The 19,219-nt window shown below is 41.9% G+C and overlaps 1 non-coding gene across 2 annotated transcripts; it reads right to left on the bottom strand.

Moving 5' to 3' along the window:
* Window positions 1-4,818: 4,818 nt before the first annotated feature.
* Window positions 4,819-18,984, bottom strand: LOC101010819. Of its 2 annotated transcripts, none has more exons than XR_004178716.1 (3): window positions 18,501-18,984; window positions 7,976-8,044; window positions 4,819-4,891 (listed from the first exon to the last, which is right to left on the bottom strand). It is a non-coding gene; the product is annotated as an uncharacterized LOC101010819 (transcript). The 2 variants fall into 2 exon arrangements; XR_004178715.1 differs by lacking the exon at window positions 18,501-18,984 and adding an exon at window positions 13,424-14,689.
* Between the last annotated feature and the right edge of the window lie 235 nt (window positions 18,985-19,219).

The following is a 19,219-nucleotide window of genomic DNA, read 5'->3' as shown; positions in this document are numbered from 1 at the left end:
ACTTCGCTGGCTACTTTTGTATTTTTAGTAGATTTCACAATGTTAATAGCAGATCTCAACTCCTGACCTCATGATCTGCCCCGCTTTGGCCTCCCAAAGTGGTGGGATTACAGGCATGAGCCACCGTGTCTGCCTAAAAATAAATTTTTATCAGAAATGCCATTGCATTTTTGTTTTGGGGGTGTTCTTACAACTTCAGAGTCTTTTTCTTTAATGAAGATGGGCACAGAGTTGAAAAATACTGGATTAGCAAATAGTTTTAAAAATACCTGGGTCCTCTTATTTATTTGTTTGTGGTAGCCGACTGGAACTGGCATAATTTTCCTATCTTCTTCTGGAAGGCCATTTCCTGATAAACGCCTGTAAAACTGTTATGCAAATAAATACACTTAAATGAGTCAGTCAGATTGTAGCATCCTTGTGGTTAAATCTCATTACTTAACATTTTCTTTTTGAGGCAGAGTTTCTGCCTGCTGCCCAGGCTGGAGTGCATCCAGGCTCACCACAACTTCCGGCCTCCCCTAACCTGCTGCATTCTCCTGCCTCAGCCTCTCCCAAGTAGCTGGCATGTAAAGCCACCACACTCTAGCTGCCATCATGTATTTTAGTGATATGGGTTTCTCCATATTACTGTGGGGGTTGGTCTTGAACTCTCTAGGGAATTTAGGTGATCTGCCCGCCGCCTCCCAAAGTGCTGGGATTAGGCGTGAGCCACTGCTCGCCACCACCAATACTTTCAGATAAAAGTCTGTTGTTCAGTCATTTGCAGCGTCTAGAATTTATATTGATCAAAGAAAATCAAAGGAAATTCCTTTTTTCTTGAATCAGCTTCAGAAAGCACAAAGGAAAAAGAAGGAACCAATTTCTGGTTATAAAGCAGAAATATTTCAACAAAGCGATGAGGACAATGAAATCATCAGATTCTATACTTTAAACAATCCTGCATATGTGGATTGTTTTCAATCTATAATGAAACAAACACAGTGCCAGGAAAAATATACAACCATTCTCCATGAAGGAAGCAGAGCATAATTTGTCTAGTTAAAATATAAAACCAAAAAGTAGGACCAAAACATACCTATGCTCACAAATAATCAAATATGTTTTTCATATGCTTAGTGATCACTTGTCAGGAGCACTGGGTGAGGTGCTATAGAAAAAATTAATCATAATTTATTATATTGATGGGGAGAATACATACTTCTAATTATCTTAAGAATTATTGTATAGCAACTTATTTGGAACATATAAACTATTATACTGCAGAATAAGTACTTAAGTGATTAAGATTAACTGGAGTTAATCAAGACAGACAGCCTGATTTAAAGCTGGGGAACCTTCAGATACTGAGATAGTTCAACATATCGTTCCATTTATATTCTGTTCATTTAACTAAACTATACCACTGAAAACTCTGCTAGTAGGCAAATGGCATGACTTAGTGTATTTTCCAGCCTCTGTTCCTTCCTTGGGACCACACCCTCTGCTTCCCATTCCCACTGAAACTCAACCCCATATACTTCTGCCTGCTACAAGGCTTAGGATATAAATGACTTTTATTAAAACTATGGCAGAAATCTGGTATGTTGTATAATACTACCTTCCATCATATTAACAAGCCACAGCACACACACACATACATACCACACATACACACACCTTTCTAGTACAATTTTATTCATGTAGAAACTTACATCAATCTGACCATGTTCTTTGAAGGAGAGTTTGATGTAGGAGTTCTTACTACTCTGGAATGGGCCAGGTTCTTTGTTAGGAGGAGCTGGGTGAAGATGAACCACTATTTTGGCACTGAAGAAAGAATAAATGTAATATATTGAATTGCTTTTCAAAAAATATATATAACTAATTCTACTTTTATAACTTTTTATGTGTTTCAAATCACTTTTAAAATTCATATGGAAACAAACATCCCAAAAAGCATCCTTTTATAGTGTGTATTAATTCAATATTAATAAAGCTTTCAAAAATCTCTCTACTTAAAACTTATAAGCTATGAACCAAAAGCTTTTTCTAAGCATTAGTTCTCTAGATTAAATTAGAGTGTGACTTTAGAAAATAAGGTCAAAATAAATTTGCGAAAGTTTGAGTTTATGATTATAATTTTCTCTTCAAACTGCAAATGTACAAAATCCATCCCCAGAGGTTGGTATAATGCAGATTTGCCAGCATTACACCCTTATTCATTTGAAAACAAAAGGTGAAAACTTATCTGTAAAAATGGCCAGCTGATATTTTATTAAAATTCCATCCAAAACTAAGATTCTACAGTGTCATTTGTTGGAAAATGCCACTCAATCAACAGCATGATCTGGAAAGATAGCCAATAGCTCAAAAACAATTCCGAAAATGCTATGGCTCTAAGAACACAAACTACCATTATCCTTATGACTATCATTATCTTCTATGCTATTAAAAATACCACTATATTTGGTCAGCTTAATAAGTCTGTTTTCCTCCTTTTTTTTTCAACCTAGTCAATAATCAATCCTATAAAGATCTGGGAAACTAAAAAACTCAAAGTATCCCAGGTACCTAGTTTAGTGCTTTTTCTGTGTTGATCATGCTATAGATACACACTTCTAATTTCCTTTCTTTCTGTCCACATGGTCACCAAACACACAATGTTCCGGTGTTCAATCGCGCTACCGGGGCCCCTCCCCCAAATGCGTGGTAGCGTTAAAAATGTACTCTGCAAAAGGAATCTCCCACCTCTAAAACTCTCATGCAGCTTAAGGAAAACAAAACCATGGCTAAGAAATCACAGAAACCCAAACGTAATAAACAATAACAATAAATAAATAACAACAACAACAACAACAACAACAACAACAACAATGTGCAATAACAAATGTAACGTAACAATAACAACAACAACAACAATAACAACAAATAAACAACAACAACAACAATGCAACAAATGCAATAATAACAATAACAACAACAACAACAACAACAACGTAACAATAACAATAAAATAACAATAACAACAACAACAAATAACAAAATAAATAACAACGATGAGAACAGGGGGAACAACAACAACAACAACAAATGTACAACAGAATATCATCAGAACAAGCAGAGCAACAAAACTATGACAATTATGATAAGATAACCAAGCAAAAGCATTTCATAGTCTTTGAAACTAAAAACCCTCAGCCCTACTATCAGATTCTGTGAAAGGACACCCATTGAAAAAGTAGTAAGTATAATCAAATAAAGTTTAAAAGCTCCAAAGTAAGCATAAAAAATCTATGCCAAATTTTGTATATAGTCTTTTATCAAGTCATCCAATTACTATACTTCATTAAATTTAAATCTATGAAATAAAAAAAGCATCTTCAGAGATGTTAAAAGGTGAAATGTACACATCTTGAAATCAATGCGTCATAAACTGTTTGAGGGGAGGGGCTGGGAACCCAAAGGAGAATATCTGACAAAGTTAACTTGGCATATTACTGAAGTCCTCCTCACTGACATGTTTAAAAAATAAGACATTAACGTGAAGGTAAATATTTAAAATTTTTTTTAGTTTAGATTTCCTTGGAACACAGGAAAGGAAAATTCAAATAACCTGGAAACAACCTTAAAGTTTACTTTTTAGAACTTAATACAGTGGAGAAAATTGATAAGGGGAAAATATAAATCATAATAACAATCTACCCTAAAAATCTATGGCTTAAAAAAATCTATGGCTTATTAATTTTTTAAAACATTGGTTTCTTTTATGTCAAATAAATATTTATAGAATGGCACACATTAGCATCGTGTTACTTAATTTACGTCCAGCAGCTCAAATGTTTGAACTTCACTGGAAATGCCCATTATAGTTGGGAACCTAAAAGATACCATAGGAAAAATCCCATGCCAATAATATTTGTTCATGTCTCCTCAATGACATGCACTTAAAATATAAAAGCTGTTTTGATGAATAACAGGAACATTTGAACTTGCTGTACTCTTGGTACTATGTGTAATTACCCTGGTTTGTTTGGATGGTCCTGCATTGTATCCTTTGAGCACTTGGTCTAATTAAGAAGTTCCAGTTGTAATTTGCTATTATTCTGATAAATGTCCTGCTTTGTACAGTAACTATTATTATATAGTTGTTTAACTCTCTTCAAGGTCGAATAAGTAAAAACGAGTAAAACAACTTAATGATCAGGTTAGAAACAGAAGCAAAGTCAGTTATTTTTCTCAAATAGGTTATTTCCGATTTTAAGTAAGAAATGACAGGTACACAGGCATGTGAAAGCAAAGTGTCTATGGAAAGATAATGATAACTGGGCCAAAGAGTGGAGTTTTTGCTTATTTATTTATTTATTATTATTTTGAAACGAGGGTTCCGCCTCTGTCCCCAGACTGGAGTGCAGTGGCCCCATCTCAGCTCATCAAGCAGCTCCGCCTCCCAGGTTCATGCCATCTCCTGCCTCAGCCTCCCAAGAAGCTACAGTTCACAGGCTTCCAGCCATGTTCACACCCCAAGCTAATTTTTGCATGTGGAGGAGATGTAGGGTTAACCATGTTAGCCAGATGGCTCCCGATTCTCTGATTCCTCAGGATTTGCCTACCCCTCTGCTCTCCTCCAAAGGCTGGGATTACAGGCGGAGCCAGCATCTCAGGCCCACATTTCTTTATTATGACCCATGTATAATAAACAAGGATATTACAGCAAATTATTCATGCTTGGGAACTGGGAATGATGCCATCATTGAGCTTCCAAAGATAGGACCTTCTGACCAATAGCATAACAGGAAATGTTTTCTGTGAATAGCACTGTAATTATATATAGATTCACCCCCTCTCCAATTCCAGCTGCCTGTTCTTCAATGAACACAATTTGGGAAAGGAGAACGGCCATGCAACACTCCTAGAAGGAAATCAATTGCTTAAATCAAAGACTCTAAACAACATCCATAACACTTGTCAGAAATCCTTGTTTTATAGCATTACAGTACCATATACCCTAATAATAAAAATAATGAAAAACAATGATTTTGTTACTTAAATGAACTTAAGGAAAACAAATTGAACGACACGGTGGCATGGCTGCATGAAGAAGATATAAGAAGTTTAAGAAGTCACTAGCTTTTTGTTTTTACAATGGCGCATTTTTCTTTTTGAGACGAGTCTCGCCTGCCCAGGTTATATAGGGCGTGGATTCGGCTCACGTAACCTCTGCCTCCCAGGCTTTCACACCATTCTCCTGCCTCAGCCTCCCAAGTAGCTGGGACGCTACAGGCTGCTCTCGCCACTAATGCCTGGCCATTTTGTATTTTAGTAGAGACGGAGGTTTCCACCCATGTTAGCTTGGAATGGTCTGCATCTCCTGACCAGATCTGCCTGCCTTGCCTCCCAAAGTGCAGAGATTACAGGCAGGGAGCCAATCGGACCCGCCAATAGGGTGACATTTTCTAAGAGAATGTTTCTACCAAAATTGTTACTGTAATATTTTCTTTACATTGAAAAACAAAACAGATGATACTACAAAACAATTTTAAGGAGGGCATTAATGTAGATGATTTTCTTTTGGCAAATTCTTCTTCCATACTTCTACCATATGCCTATATATGCAATTATTAATAGTTTTAAACAAAAATATTGATGTAGGGGCATCCTCATCCTATGTTTAACTTTTTGAGATTTTATTCATTTGTCAGCCAAGTTAGAGCAGTACAATCTTGGCTCACTGCAACCTCTGGGCCTTCCCTAGGTTCAAGTGATTCTCCCCTATTTCCCAAGTAGCTGGGACAGTGGGGTTACCAGCTCAGCTTCCAGGCTTTTGTATTTTTAGGAGAGATGGCCACCACATTTGGACATGCTAAGGCCCTGAACTCCTGATCTCAAGTGATCCTCTGCCCTCGGCCTCCCAAAGTGCCGGATTACAGGCATGAATACTGTGTTCTCGCAGCCAGTATGTTTAATTTTTGAGACGAGTTTCATTCTTGTTGCCCAGGCTGAGTGCACAGCATAACCTTTGCCTATTGCAACCTCTGCCTCCTCTCAGGTTCAGTTTATTCTGTCTCAGCCTCCCCAGTAGCTGATGACAGACATGTGCCACCACTTCAGCCACTTGTATTTTAGTAGAGATGGCCCATGTTGGCTGTCTGGCTTGACCCCTAACATCAGGTGATCCACTGCCTCAGCCTCCCAAAGTGCTGGGTGAGGCATGAGCCACCACACCGGTATCTTTAGTTTTAACATATATATAACAGTTATGTTTAATTTTTATGTGACTAGCAATGGTGGCTCAAATTTGTCCAGATGGACCTCTTTATATGATAATCAAAAAATTATACTAAGATTAACTTATCAACATATGGTTTAAGGACATGCATTCTATCCTCCCCAAAAAGATTTATTCTGAAATATATACATTTTAAAAGGATTAGATAACAGCCCAAAGCGCAAGTCCCAACCTTTTTGCATCATGGTGGACTGGCTCTGCAGGAAGATAAGCAGCATTTCCTGAGAGCAGGGCTGTGGTTTCGGTGAAACTAGCCCCACTTCAGATCAGGCATTAGACTCTCATAAGGAGTGCACGACCTAGATTCCTTGCATGCACAGTTCACAATATGGTTCGTGCTCCTACGAGAATCTAATGCGTCTGCTGATCTGATGGGAAGTGGAGCTCCAGTGGTAATGCTTGCTCACCTGTCACTCACCCCCTGCTATGTGACCCAAAGTTCACCAGGCCAAGACCAGTACTGCCCGCGGGTCCGAAAGTTGGGGACTCCGCCCCAAGGCATGCCTTATCAATAGGCACATTGTGACCTAGGAGACAAAAATTAGTTCCCAGGGTGCAAAAAAGTCAGATATTGTAATGGTTAGCAGCCCTTCAAGGGCTACAGTACAGTATATAGTTTATTCGTGGTACTAAAATTTCACGGGGGTTTGGGGGAACAATCAGGAAAATAAAAACACAGATGAGATAGCCATCTTACTGGCAATGCTGAAATTAATGTATATATACATTCAGGTTGAAGCTCTAGGAAATAAAGATATATATCAGCTCTACATACATATAACTCTCCATCTTCCTTAAAAAAAAAAAAAAAAAAAAAAACAGGTTGGGCAAGGTGGCTTACAACTGTAATCCCAGAACTTTGGGAGGCTGAGGTGGGTGGATCGCGAGGTCAGGTCAGCCTGAACAATATGGCTAAACCCTGTCTCTGTTAAAAAATACAAAAATTAGCTGGGCATGGTGGCACATGCCTGTAATCCCAGCTACTCGGGAGGCTGAGGCAGGAGAATCACTTGAACCTGGGAGGCGGAGGTTGCAGTGAGCCGAGATCACACCACTGCACTCCAGCCTGGGTGAGGCAGCATTCTGTCCAAAAAAAAATGGGGTGTGGGGACTCCTCTTGGCTGGAGGACTAGAGACAGATCTCAATATCTAGATAAAGGCATGCACTTGATGGCAGGCCTAGTCTCCTGATTCTCAACAACAACCCAGAACACAATTTGGTTTTAAGGACATACGAGCTCTTTTTAAAGACTCCCTCACAACTGATGGGGGAATTATTCCCCTGTTATACATGGACCATTTAGATATAGAGTAGAATTTGGTATTTAAAACACATGATTCTCCATCCAGTAACTACATGGACTTTTCTGGAGCTGAATAAGGGACAACACGCTAACTCCTGTTTCTGCACTCCATTCAGAGAAATTATACGGGACACACTCTTTTGTCATTCAGAAAAGGAAAATTTATTATTGCATTCATTATATAAGTTTTACCAGAAATGAAAAAAGAAGAAAAAGTTTCAGTGATTTAAAACCTACAATGGTGGCTCACTCCTGTAGTCCCGGCTACTCGGGAGGTTGAGGCCAGGAGAATCACTTGAGCCCAGAAGTTAGAGATCAGCCTGGGCAATACAGCAAGACCCTGTCTCTAAAAAATAAATAAACAAAATAAAACCTTCAACAGATGTAAAAAACTGTATCTTACATGATTTTTCTGATCTCTCCAAATCAGTCGGTGTGTACTAAGAAGGAGAGTCCCAGCATCAAATTTTATCTAGAAAGAAAGAGCATCACAAAATATTAATAATATACCACTCATTGTGGTTCAGATTTTCTTCTTCATAAATTATACAACACTAAGTTAATCATATAAATAAACATTTCACTTTTAGAATAGGCTTACCACAAAGTAAAGAGAACCAATGCTACATACTTCATAAGCTGTCTGTACAGTCTTGACAGAATTAGAAGAAAATGCAAACAACAACCAGGTATGATACACATTCATACTCTGCAATCCATGCAAAGGTTAAAAAGAAATGATGAGGTAGAACTGCATGGATTACCATAGAACTCTAAGACACTAGATGAGTGGGAAAGAAAGTGATTTACAGCAATTTACAATATTACATATGCTGTATATATGTGTGTTTAGAACACAAGTAGAAAAGGAATCTTAAAAGGAAATTACACAATTATCTGTTAACAATCATTATCCTAGAAAAAAGCTGGAGGAGGCAGTAGAAGGGAAATAAGGTTCTTTTTACCTCTATAATCACTACTATTGAATTTCTTGTAAACTGAATCTTCATGAAATACCATAACATTTTTAATAAAAACAAAATCCAGGAATAGATACAAATACATACAAAAATAAATATGGATGGAGATTAAATCAATGGCAGTGGGACAACTGGGTTGACAGGTAGGAAAAAGAAAAACCCGTATGTCTGGATTTATACCTAATACAATGCACCAGAATGAATTCTAGATGGATCAATCAAGTAAAAAATGAAAAAAATTATAAAAGCACTAGAAAAAAATCATGAGATAATTTTTAAATAATCTGAGGGGAGAAGACCTTTCTAAGAAGGCGTAAAACCCATTAGCATTAAATGAAAACCCCCAAATTCATATGTTCAAGGCCTAACCCTCAACGCGATGGTATTTGGTGATGGAACCATTGGGAGGTGATTAGGTTTAGAAGGTCGTGAGGTGGGGCCCTCAGCATGATGGGACTAGTATCCTTATGAGAAGAGGAAGAGACAGGAGGGCTTCATCTCCATGAACACGTGCTGAGAAAAGACCATGCAAGTACACAAGCAAATTGTGGCCATCTGCAAGCCAGGAAGAGTCTCCTTACCAAGAACCAAATCTGTCAGCACCTTGATCTTAGACTTCCCAGTCTCCAGAACTATGAGAAATAAATGCCTGTTGTTTAAGCCACCCAGGCTATGGTATTTTGTTTTAGCAGCCGAGCTGACTAGGACATACTCTTTAGGTATGTATCAGCTATTCAAAATATAAATTTTAAAATGTTCTTCAAAACTTCAATACAATCACAAAGAAATGCCAGCTAGGTCTTTAGGACCAAAACTTTAACCCTCACTACTTGTTACTGTGCCCTGAAAGTTATATAAATAAGCATGTTTTAGAACTGGAACCCAAGAGATTAATGAATTAAACTCCCAAGGCTTCTGTTAAGAAAAGCAAGATATATATTGGAAGTTTCTATTTCGAGTTACTAGAAAGTGGAATTTGCCATAAGGTAGGGCTTGCTTGTGTCCTTTCCAGGAATATTCGGTTATTTTAAAAGAGCATTTTGATGCTTAAGGGAGCTTGAAAACAAAAAGTTTGGGAAGGATAGTCCCATTTATAAGGCAACCTTACAACATAAACACTAAGGAAAGCATTTTAGTGAGTGTCCAGTTTATTAAAATAAGACTGGAATTGTTTTGAATTTAAAATAATATAAGCGGGCTATGGCCAAGGCCAGGCTCATGCCTATAATCCCAGGACTTTGGGAGGCCCAGGGCGGGAAAACACAGGCCGAGATTAAGACATCATGGCTAACACGGTGAAAACCTGTCTCTACTGGTAACATAGCTGGCTGGTGGGAGGGCGCTTAGAACAGCTACTTGGGAGGCTGAGGCAGAGAATGGTGATGAACCCTGTGAGGTGGAGCTTACAGTGCAGCCGGGCAAGATCGTGCCACTGCACTCCAGCCTGGGCAACACAGCGAGACTCCATCTCCCCCCACCAAAAAAAAAAAAAAAAAGTGATCTGACTTCAGCACTCACTGAAAAGTTATTACCCTGGATTTTTAAATTTACATATTTTCTATTATAAAAGTAATGCATGTTCAGTGTTGAAAATCTGGAAAATATTTAGAGTCTGAAAAAGGAAATGAAATAATTCATACCAGCCAGAGTGTGTGTGTATATATACATAGATGTTTATGTATACATATGTATAATCTTTAAATAGAATAGGACAGAGTTTTATAACTATTATTAATAGTATAGTTATAAAATATAGTTAGCAACCTATCATTGGCAATTCCTCATGCTAATTAGGGCATGCCATAAATCTTTTTTTTTTTTTTGAGATGGAGTTTCGCTCTTGTTGCCCAGGCTGGAGTGCAACAGCAATAATCTTGGCTCCATCGCAACTCCCTCCTCACGCACTCCAGGTTCGCTTTACCTCCTGTCTCTAGTCTCCCAAGTAGCTGGGATTACAGGCCCCGCCCTACCACGCCCAGCTAATTTTTTGTAAGCTTTTAGTAGAGATGGGGTTTCACCATGCTGGCCAGGCTGGTTCCTGAACTCCTGACTCTTTGCGGGGTGATCCACCCACCAGCCTCCTCAAAGTGCTGGGATTACAGTGAGCCACCACACCTGGCCTCATGCTGCAATTTAATTAACTCAATCCCAAGTGGTGGATATCTGTGGATTAGCCTTGTAATTTTTCCATATATAATAATATTATATGTAATATTATAATAACATCTGAGATGAGCATTCTCCACATGTAATATTTTTATGTATCTCTGATTCTTTCCCAAGGGTAAATTCCTAAAAGTGAAATAGTTAGCTGAAAAAGAATAAACATTTCTAAATCTTCTGATATATGCTGCCAATTTGCCACTTTACACATTACTAACATTATTTTTTAAATTAGCTGAGGCTACAGAAGTGTCTGTGAATTCAAACAAATGACCTGCCTACACTCCTTACTAAAGTAAACACATTATCCAGTCATAATGAGCCTGAAAGGAAATTGTGCTCATATAAACAAGCAAGGCACGTATTATCTAAAAAGAGGTACCTCTACGTAAGAGCATTGGATCTGGTTTGCAATTCTATCTCCACCAGTTACTAGTTGTGTGACCTTGGACAGCTCAGTTTTCTCAACTATCAGCTGGGGTGCTTCGCTTCATCTTTTGGGAAAGATTACTGTATTAAACATTACATCAAGGGTGGCACCGGTGGCTGCCATATTATGAAGTCCTTTTTTTTTTTCCGAGACAGAATCTCGCTCAGTTGCCTAGGCTGGAGTGCAGTGGCATGATCTCGGCTCACTGTAGCTCCATGAACAAAGCACAGGCTTTGATTCTGATCAACAGAGATTTAAATCTCTGTGATCTTGCAGGGCAAGTCACTGTATCTCTTCTGAAGCATTTCATCTGTGCAAAATACCTCATATTCCTGTTGAGAGGATTAAATGAGATGACATATACAGCTCTTGGCTCACAGTAGGTACTTTAATTATTCAGGTTTTTAAAAATGTGTTTCACACCTACAACCAGCCAGGAGATACAAGGATGAGCAAGGCACACCTTCTGTGCTCCAGGAACAATCAAACTAGTCTAGAAGACAGCCATGCGCACGCTTGCCCAGAGAATGGGTTGGGATGCAAAACTATGAAGACTAAGCCATCTGGACTGCAGTCCCTAGGCCAAAGGAGCCAGTGAGGCATCCTAAAAGGGAGACTAACTTCATCAGATTTGGGGGCTAATGTGTGTAGCCTTGTAGAGTCTTTAGCACCACAGAAGTCTGGAAACCTTCCAACAGGTGAAGGAAGCCAGGATACTGCACTTTCCCCCAGGAGTCAGCCTGTACCTCTTTATTCAGCTCTAGGGGACTACAGCCAGGGCCATGAATGTCCAGCCTCAAAGCAGCAAGTATGTCCTCCTTTAGAGCTCCAGTGCACTCCACTCTCAAGCTTTTAGAAGAGTTAATTCTGGACTAGATCACAGGGTCTCAAGCAATGTTTTCCCCATGATTTGTTTCTTAAACCTCTGACATCTATATACTTGTCTGCTAATACAAGCAGCAAAAATTTTAAAGTAAAAATTAAAACTCGCTGGTTCAACAATGTATCTTTCATATAAAACTACTAATGGCTGTTATTTTACACTGTTTTAAATCTATCACAGCTATACTGCCTGCCAGCAAAGGTGTCCCTAGTCTTCAAATTGGAGTTCCATAGAACTGTATCATGCCACGCTCTGCAAAAGCATGACTTCCTAGTGCTCCCTCAGGAAGTGGCACTGGAGGAGTCTCTGAGGACTGATCTACCACTGTCAACATTCAGTTCCTCTCAAAGTGGGGGCAAAATCAAAACGCCGAGGAAGGGGAGGTGGATTAACCTTCCCATTTAAAATAGTTACAAAGATGTAAATTGGTAAGAAAAGAGAAAAAAACAGCTTGTCACTCCAATCCAGGGATAGAAGACTCAACTTGAGATCAAGCTAGTTAAAGTGCTAAAGCAGGCTGGGCACAGTGGCTCACGAGTCTGTAATCCCAGCTCTTTAGGAGGCCCAGGCGGGTGGATCATTTGAGGTCAGGAGTTTGAGACCAGCCTGGCTACATGGTGAAACCCGTCTCTACTTTAAATATACAAAAATTAGCTGGGCGGGTTGCAGGCATGCCTACAGTAGTCCCAGCTTACTCAGGAGGCTGAGGCAGGGAGAATGACGTGAACCCGGGAGGCGGAGGTTGCAGTGAGCCGAGATTGTGCCACTGCACTCCAGGCTGGCCACAGAGCAAGACTCCATCTCAAAATTAATTAATTAATTAAATTAAGAAGTGCTAAGGCAGTAAGTGAAGTTAGGTCCAAGCAAATTATTTAAGGAAAAGACCTTTACTCAATAATACAGGCAACCAGTCCATAGAAAATGCCCTAAGGGAGTCAGAGGACCGGGTCCAAAGTCACCTCTGCCTGTAAATAGCTGTAAGTACTGACCAGGAAAAGCTATGAGTTCAGTAACTTATATCAAAATACAGCGGAAAGTGTCGTTAATAAAACGGCACGGGAAGAGAGGCAGCAAATTAAAACTTCTGGAAACCAAAAATGCTTGTGGGTAAGTGAGTTTTAAATTTTTTCTAATTCCAGTTTATACATTTAAATCCAGGACAAAAGATTTCATAGTTTCAACAAAGTATCTACAAAATATTTACTTACACTTCCTATTTCTCCTCTAGATTTGAAAACGCACCTTCTAAGATTTATGCTTGCATTACAAGGCACGGTCTACTATTAATATAACACTTTACAAAACATACGCTCAGAACGCCTTTCTAAAGCAATTAGAAAACAAAACCAAAACCCAAAAGCCTTTGGCAAGGGCATTCCAATAAGGCACTGATACCTCTTTAGGAAATCCTTTCGAAGCAATCCCTCACCCCTCTGCCCAGATATGCTAATCCCTCCGACTGCATGAGGTCCAAGCTAAAGCTTCCGCTGGGGACCGTACGGCCACCGCGCCCTCCTCACAGAAAGGCGGAACCTGACTGTCGGGTGCCGACACCGAGGCTGGTGTAGTCAGGGGGTCTGGAAACACGCCAAGGAAGTCGACTGCCGGATCGCCGCCCGGCGCCCGCAGACTGCGAGCGCTCCTCTTCCCGCCGCTGCGGCTGTGCTCTCCCGGAAGCATTCCGGGCAGAGAGAAGCAGACGCGATCCGCGCCTGCTGGGAACCGTGCCAAAGTTGGGACCCGAGCAGGGGAGGCGGCCGAGCGCCCCACGCTGCGTGCGACCGACCGGCGGGGAGCGCAAGAGCGCTGCGCCCCACACAGAGGCCGGCCGAGCCGCCGAGGGCCGTGGAGCTAGGCCGGGGACCGGGCCACACCGAGCCGGGCCGCGCGCCCACCGGGGAACCCTTCCGCCAGCCCCTTTAAAGGCTGGGCTTCGACGCCCCTACTCCCTTCTCGAAGCATCGTAGATTCGCACCCCGCGCTGCTGGATCACCAGGGTCTCGTTGATCTCCAGGAGGCCGCTGGTCCAAACGAATCGGTCCATGGCCGCCGCCACCTAGCCCCGGCGCTCCCGGGCCGCGAGCCGCAAGCCGGGCAGCCTGCGGCGCCCCCTAGCGTCGGACGGGGCGAAGGGTCGGGGCTGGTGAGGGAGGGAGGGAGCGGCCTGGCCGCGAGCAGGCGCGGCTGCGAGGTGCGCCCGGGGACGTGGAGACGTGCGTGGAGCGCCCCCTGGCGGTCCATTAGCCGCCGGCCTTTTAGAACCCTTGATCAGCTAGCTGTCCACTCCATTCTAAATTCAGAGCTTACGGGCGCGCGAGGGAGCCCCGACCACAGCTTAGCCTTGCTTTTTGTGCATTATGCCAGCATGTTTGTGGCAGTTTTCTTGTCAGTGCCCAGAATATTGCCATATTCATTAATGATTGTAAATAATCATAACCCCTCTCCTTCAAATGAATGTCTATGGCACGCATTGTTTCTATACAGCTGCAGTTAGTACTACCTGTGCTGCTCTTTTTTTCCCTTTAAGATTATCTTTATATTGTAACACAAAGGATAAATGCTTGAGGTAACGGATACCTCATTTACCCTGATGTGATTATCACACACTGTATGCCTGCATCAAAATATCCCATATACCCCAGAAATATATACACCTATATACCCACACAAATTAATTTTTTTTTTACCTGGGGGAAACAGATTTTATTCAACTGGCTTGCATACCAGTATTCCTGTAGCCAAGCCCGGCTGAGGCGGGAGGATTGCTTGAGCCCAGGAGTTTGACACCCGTGGGCGACGTAGAAAGACCCTCTCCCCCTCCACCCCAACTCCCCCACGCCACTCCATGCCCCAACCCCCAGGCTCAGAAAAAAAAGATTATTTTTATTTAGGCATTTCCAATATTAATACAGACCTCATGCGTGAATTTACATTTCAATATGTAGTTCCTCTATAATTTAGCTGTTTGTTGGCAAAGCCATCCATGGCTGCTGCTGTCACCCACCAGGCGACCTCGTGCCTCTAGCCATTTCATTTTTGTATTTTGCTATATAAATGGAACACCTGGCTGGGCGCGGTGGCTCACGCTTGTAATCCTAGCACTTTGGGAGGCCGGATCACGAGGTCAGGGTCTTGGTGACCAAGCCTGGCCAACACAGCTGTAAAACCCCAGTCTACTAAAAATACAAAAAAAAATTAGCCCAGCGTGGTATGGTGCCTGTAACCCAGCTACTTCCGGGAGGCTAAAGCAGGAGAATCGCTTGAACCCGGGAGGTGGAGATTGCAGTGAGCCGAGATCCCGCCATTGCACTCCAGCGACAGAACGAGACTCTGCCTCAGAATAAATAAATAAATAATAAATAAATAGATGGAGCACCTTATAGATGTCCTTCTACAACTGATATTTCTTTTTAGGATTATTTTCTTACAGTGTCTTCCTAAAATAGAACGACTGCTTTAAAGGTTGTGACATATTTTAGAGAGCCTACTACTTATTGGGGTCTTAACCAAGGCTGCCTGCCCACGTGGGCAGAGGGGCAAAGGGGCAGAGGGACAGAGGGTAGGCTTGCTCTCTGCTCCCAGGGCTCCACATTTCCCCCAGTCGTGGAGTCAGTAGTCTGTGGCCAGGCTTTAAAGGAAAGGAAAGGCTCTTTCCAATGGATATAAGCACCCTCCCTGGTGGAAATGAATTGCCACTTACCACATGTTCTAAAATCCCTGCAGCCGGGTCTATTTCTAAACAGTGTCTTCTGTATTTCATATTTTTCAATTTCCATCATGACTATATGCCCAATAACTAAAAGTTCTTTGAAAACATTTGATTTGCTGTATCACGCTATCAATATATATCACAATTTTTGATTTTTGAGTATTTGATTGTTTACCAACTTTTTAGTCTTTTTTAATTGAAGGTAACATGTGACCTAAGAGTCCTAATCAGATGTGGAACTGTGCAGTTTTGCCTGGGCTTTGCAACATCAAAATGTTAGGCAGTGAGGACATTTACAAGGTATGCTGCCCTTGAGTGATGTACAGTCTGTACTACACAAATATAAGCCTGGCATATGATAGCTGCTGGGATAGACAACTGTACAAGGGTTTCCTGTATCCAGGCTGGAGCAAGGAGAAATGTCATGTGGCTTATATATGGCAATAAATGAATAGACAAAAGGTTTTAATTTTTATGAAGTCCAGTGTATTTTTTTCCTTCATAGTTCATGGAATTTGCCTATTTAAGAAATCTTTTTTCCACAAACTCGTTATGAAATCTTTGCCTAACACAAAATCACTAAGATTTTCTCCTATAATTTCTTCTAGAAGCTTCATAGTTTTAAGTCTTTTGATTCTAGGTCTATGCTTTTTGATCTGAGTCTCACCGTCACTTCAGGCCAGGAGCACAGTGGCCGGGATCTCTCGCTCGCCTGCAGCCACTGCCTCAAGGGCTCGAGTTTGCATTCCTCTGCCTCAGCCCTCCCGAGTAGCTGGGATTACAGGCCTGCCACCATGGCTAATTTTGTGTGTTATTTAGTAGAGACGGGGTTTCACCATGTTGGCAAAGCTGGTCTTGAACCCCTGACCTCAGGTGATCCACCTACCTTGGCCTCCCAAAGTGCTGGGATTACAGGCATGAGCCACCACGCCCGGCCATCCCCCAGGGATACAGCTTTACAGGACCTCCCACCTTTCTGGAATCAGAGTGGCTCCTTTCGTTAAACCCAACTGCTAGATCTCTAGGTGCCCAACACTGTGGTCCTGTTTGCCCTTTTCAGCTTTCTTTCTCCAGACTTTGTATCCTATTTGTGTTCCCATTGTCTCCTTTTCAGATTGTCCTTCCCTGTTCTCTCATGGTGGCATCTTTTTTCTTCTGAATGACCAGGAGGAACAACTACCCACCAATGGTCTCCCACTTCAGGGAAGTCGCAGTTTCATGGTCAGTCAAGCAGAACCTGTTCTGAAAGGAAAGTCTTTTTGTTGAAATGAGTTTTTCCTTTTTCAAAGCTTGACCTTTAGAAAGGGTCTGCTTTTCTCTCCACACTGTGTGGCAGTAATATTAAAAAGTGTCTCAAAATAGACCACTGGAGGCATATCTGAGATTGAGGAGACTACATGTTGGGAAACCTAGCAGTTTTGCAGGTTTTCCTACTCACCATCTCAGCCTACTGAGATCTCCATGGTATCCTTTGAATCACTTTTCTTGCATGCCCACTTATAAAAAATTATTGAGGTTCACATAACATAAAATTAACCATTTTAAAGTGATCAACTTAGTGGTGATTAATACATTTACAATGTCGCCCAGCCACTACCTCTAATTCCAAAAGATTTCATTTACTTCAAGGTAATGAATCCCTTATTCATTAAGTGGTCTCTCCCAAGTCGGCCCCTACCCTCAGCCTCTGGCAACCACTATTCTGAGTTATTTCACTATGGATTTATCTACTCTAGATCTTTCATATAAATGGAATCATACCATATGTAACCTTTCATATATTAATTACTTTAGCATAATGTTTTGGAGGTTTTTGAGTCACTTATTAACGCTCTATTTTGTTCTCAGTTAATAGAAATCCCTGGTTACCTCATCTGATGAAACTAGTAAATAATCAACAATATTGACAGAAGTATTTAAACAGCAGTGATATCTTAAGGATGGTGATGGATACTGTTACACTAAAACTGGGACATTTCATCATGTAAAAAACTACACAAAATCTCAAACCAAATTCTTCATTAGCAAGATGCTACCATAAGATGTCTTAAGAAAAAGCAGGCAGAAGTGGGAAAAACTGACCACAGCCAAGGGCCAGCTGTGGAGGCCCTCAGACCTGGGAAGGGTAAACGGATTGGAAATCGCATCCTCCCGTCTGTGTCCCCGGAGCACATAAAACCTGGGTGACAGAGTCCAATCCAGCCTTACTGCAGGGATCAGGCAAGAAATGTAAACCCAGTGCTTGAAACCAGGCAGATGCTGTCCAGACTCGCCCTCACTTCCCCACTGCCACCCTTAAAACCTTCTAGAGCCCCATTTGTTTCTAAGGTTTTGTCAGGATTGTGTTTGTTTGGGCTTTATGAAGATGGTATTTTTAGATGAGAAAAACGAAAAGATGGCAGCACACTTAACCGCACAAACACAAAACGTCTATAACAAACGCTATTTTATCTTCAAAGGATAATTATATATAACCTTGAGGAGGGGATAAGGTTTATCCTCATTTTTTCCGTTTCTCCTCTTTTTTGCATTGATAATTGCTTAGAATAAAGATATAGAAAGCAGATCCCAATTTCAGTTCCCCTTCACACGCTGTGCAAACGTGGACAACCAACCTCTGAACCTGTCACCTCTCAGTGGAAAAAGTGGTGACAACGTCCCACCTCAGAGTTATGATGCTCAAAATGAAGCAATATTTGTGAAATATATACACATGCTCGTGGTACGCCAGATCGGTGTTTACGTCCTCGTCAGTGAACGCACCTTTGTTTAGTAAGAAGGGCAGCCAATCAACACTTTTTTTGTCTTTTTCTCGTCTGCCTTCCTCCAGACTGTGAGGGACTCACATGGGACTGTGTCCCATCTCGGTTGTTTGTCAATCTAGTCCTGCTATGTCGTGGGGACTGAGCAGGTCGACTCCTCCCCCATCGCACGTCCAGGAGGAAGAGCGCTGTTTAGGTTTGAAACCTGCAGACTCAGTCCCAACCGAACTGGGCAGACACCAGATCAGCCTGGGCAACTGCAGTCCAGGCTCCGCCCCTCTAAGTCCATTGGCTTATTCAATTCACGCAGGAACCAATGGGCGGAGACGGCAGCCGCGCCGTCTGAGGGCTTAGCAGCTGCCGGCTTATGCAGTGTGCGGCGGCGGTGATCTGAGCAAGTCCTATCTAGCGCTAAAGCGGAGACGCATCCCCCGACCCGAGGCTACGATGAGCACCCCGGCTGTGCCCCAGGACCTGCAGCAGCTGCCCCCTCGAGCCGGTGGCCCAGTCCGCATCTCGGGTGAAAGCTGCGTGGCGGTGGCTGTGGCGGCGCGGCCCAGCGGTTCGGGGCAGCTGGCGCGCTTCTTTATCCTCCTCCCCGGTTTGTGGAGAGTTCTCAACGCGGCGCGTCGACCTCGTCCCGCCGCATTCTTGGCCTTGTAGAACGGGTCATAAAAACAGGACCCGCTGCGTGGTGTTAGTGTGCTGTCGCTGCTGGCT

Source organism: Papio anubis, chromosome 15, assembly GCF_008728515.1.
Source record: "Papio anubis isolate 15944 chromosome 15, Panubis1.0, whole genome shotgun sequence".
NCBI classification, from domain to species: Eukaryota; Metazoa; Chordata; class Mammalia; order Primates; family Cercopithecidae; genus Papio; species Papio anubis.
Note: the sequence above shows the minus strand (reverse complement) of the source record. Positions and strands in the feature narration are given on the sequence as shown.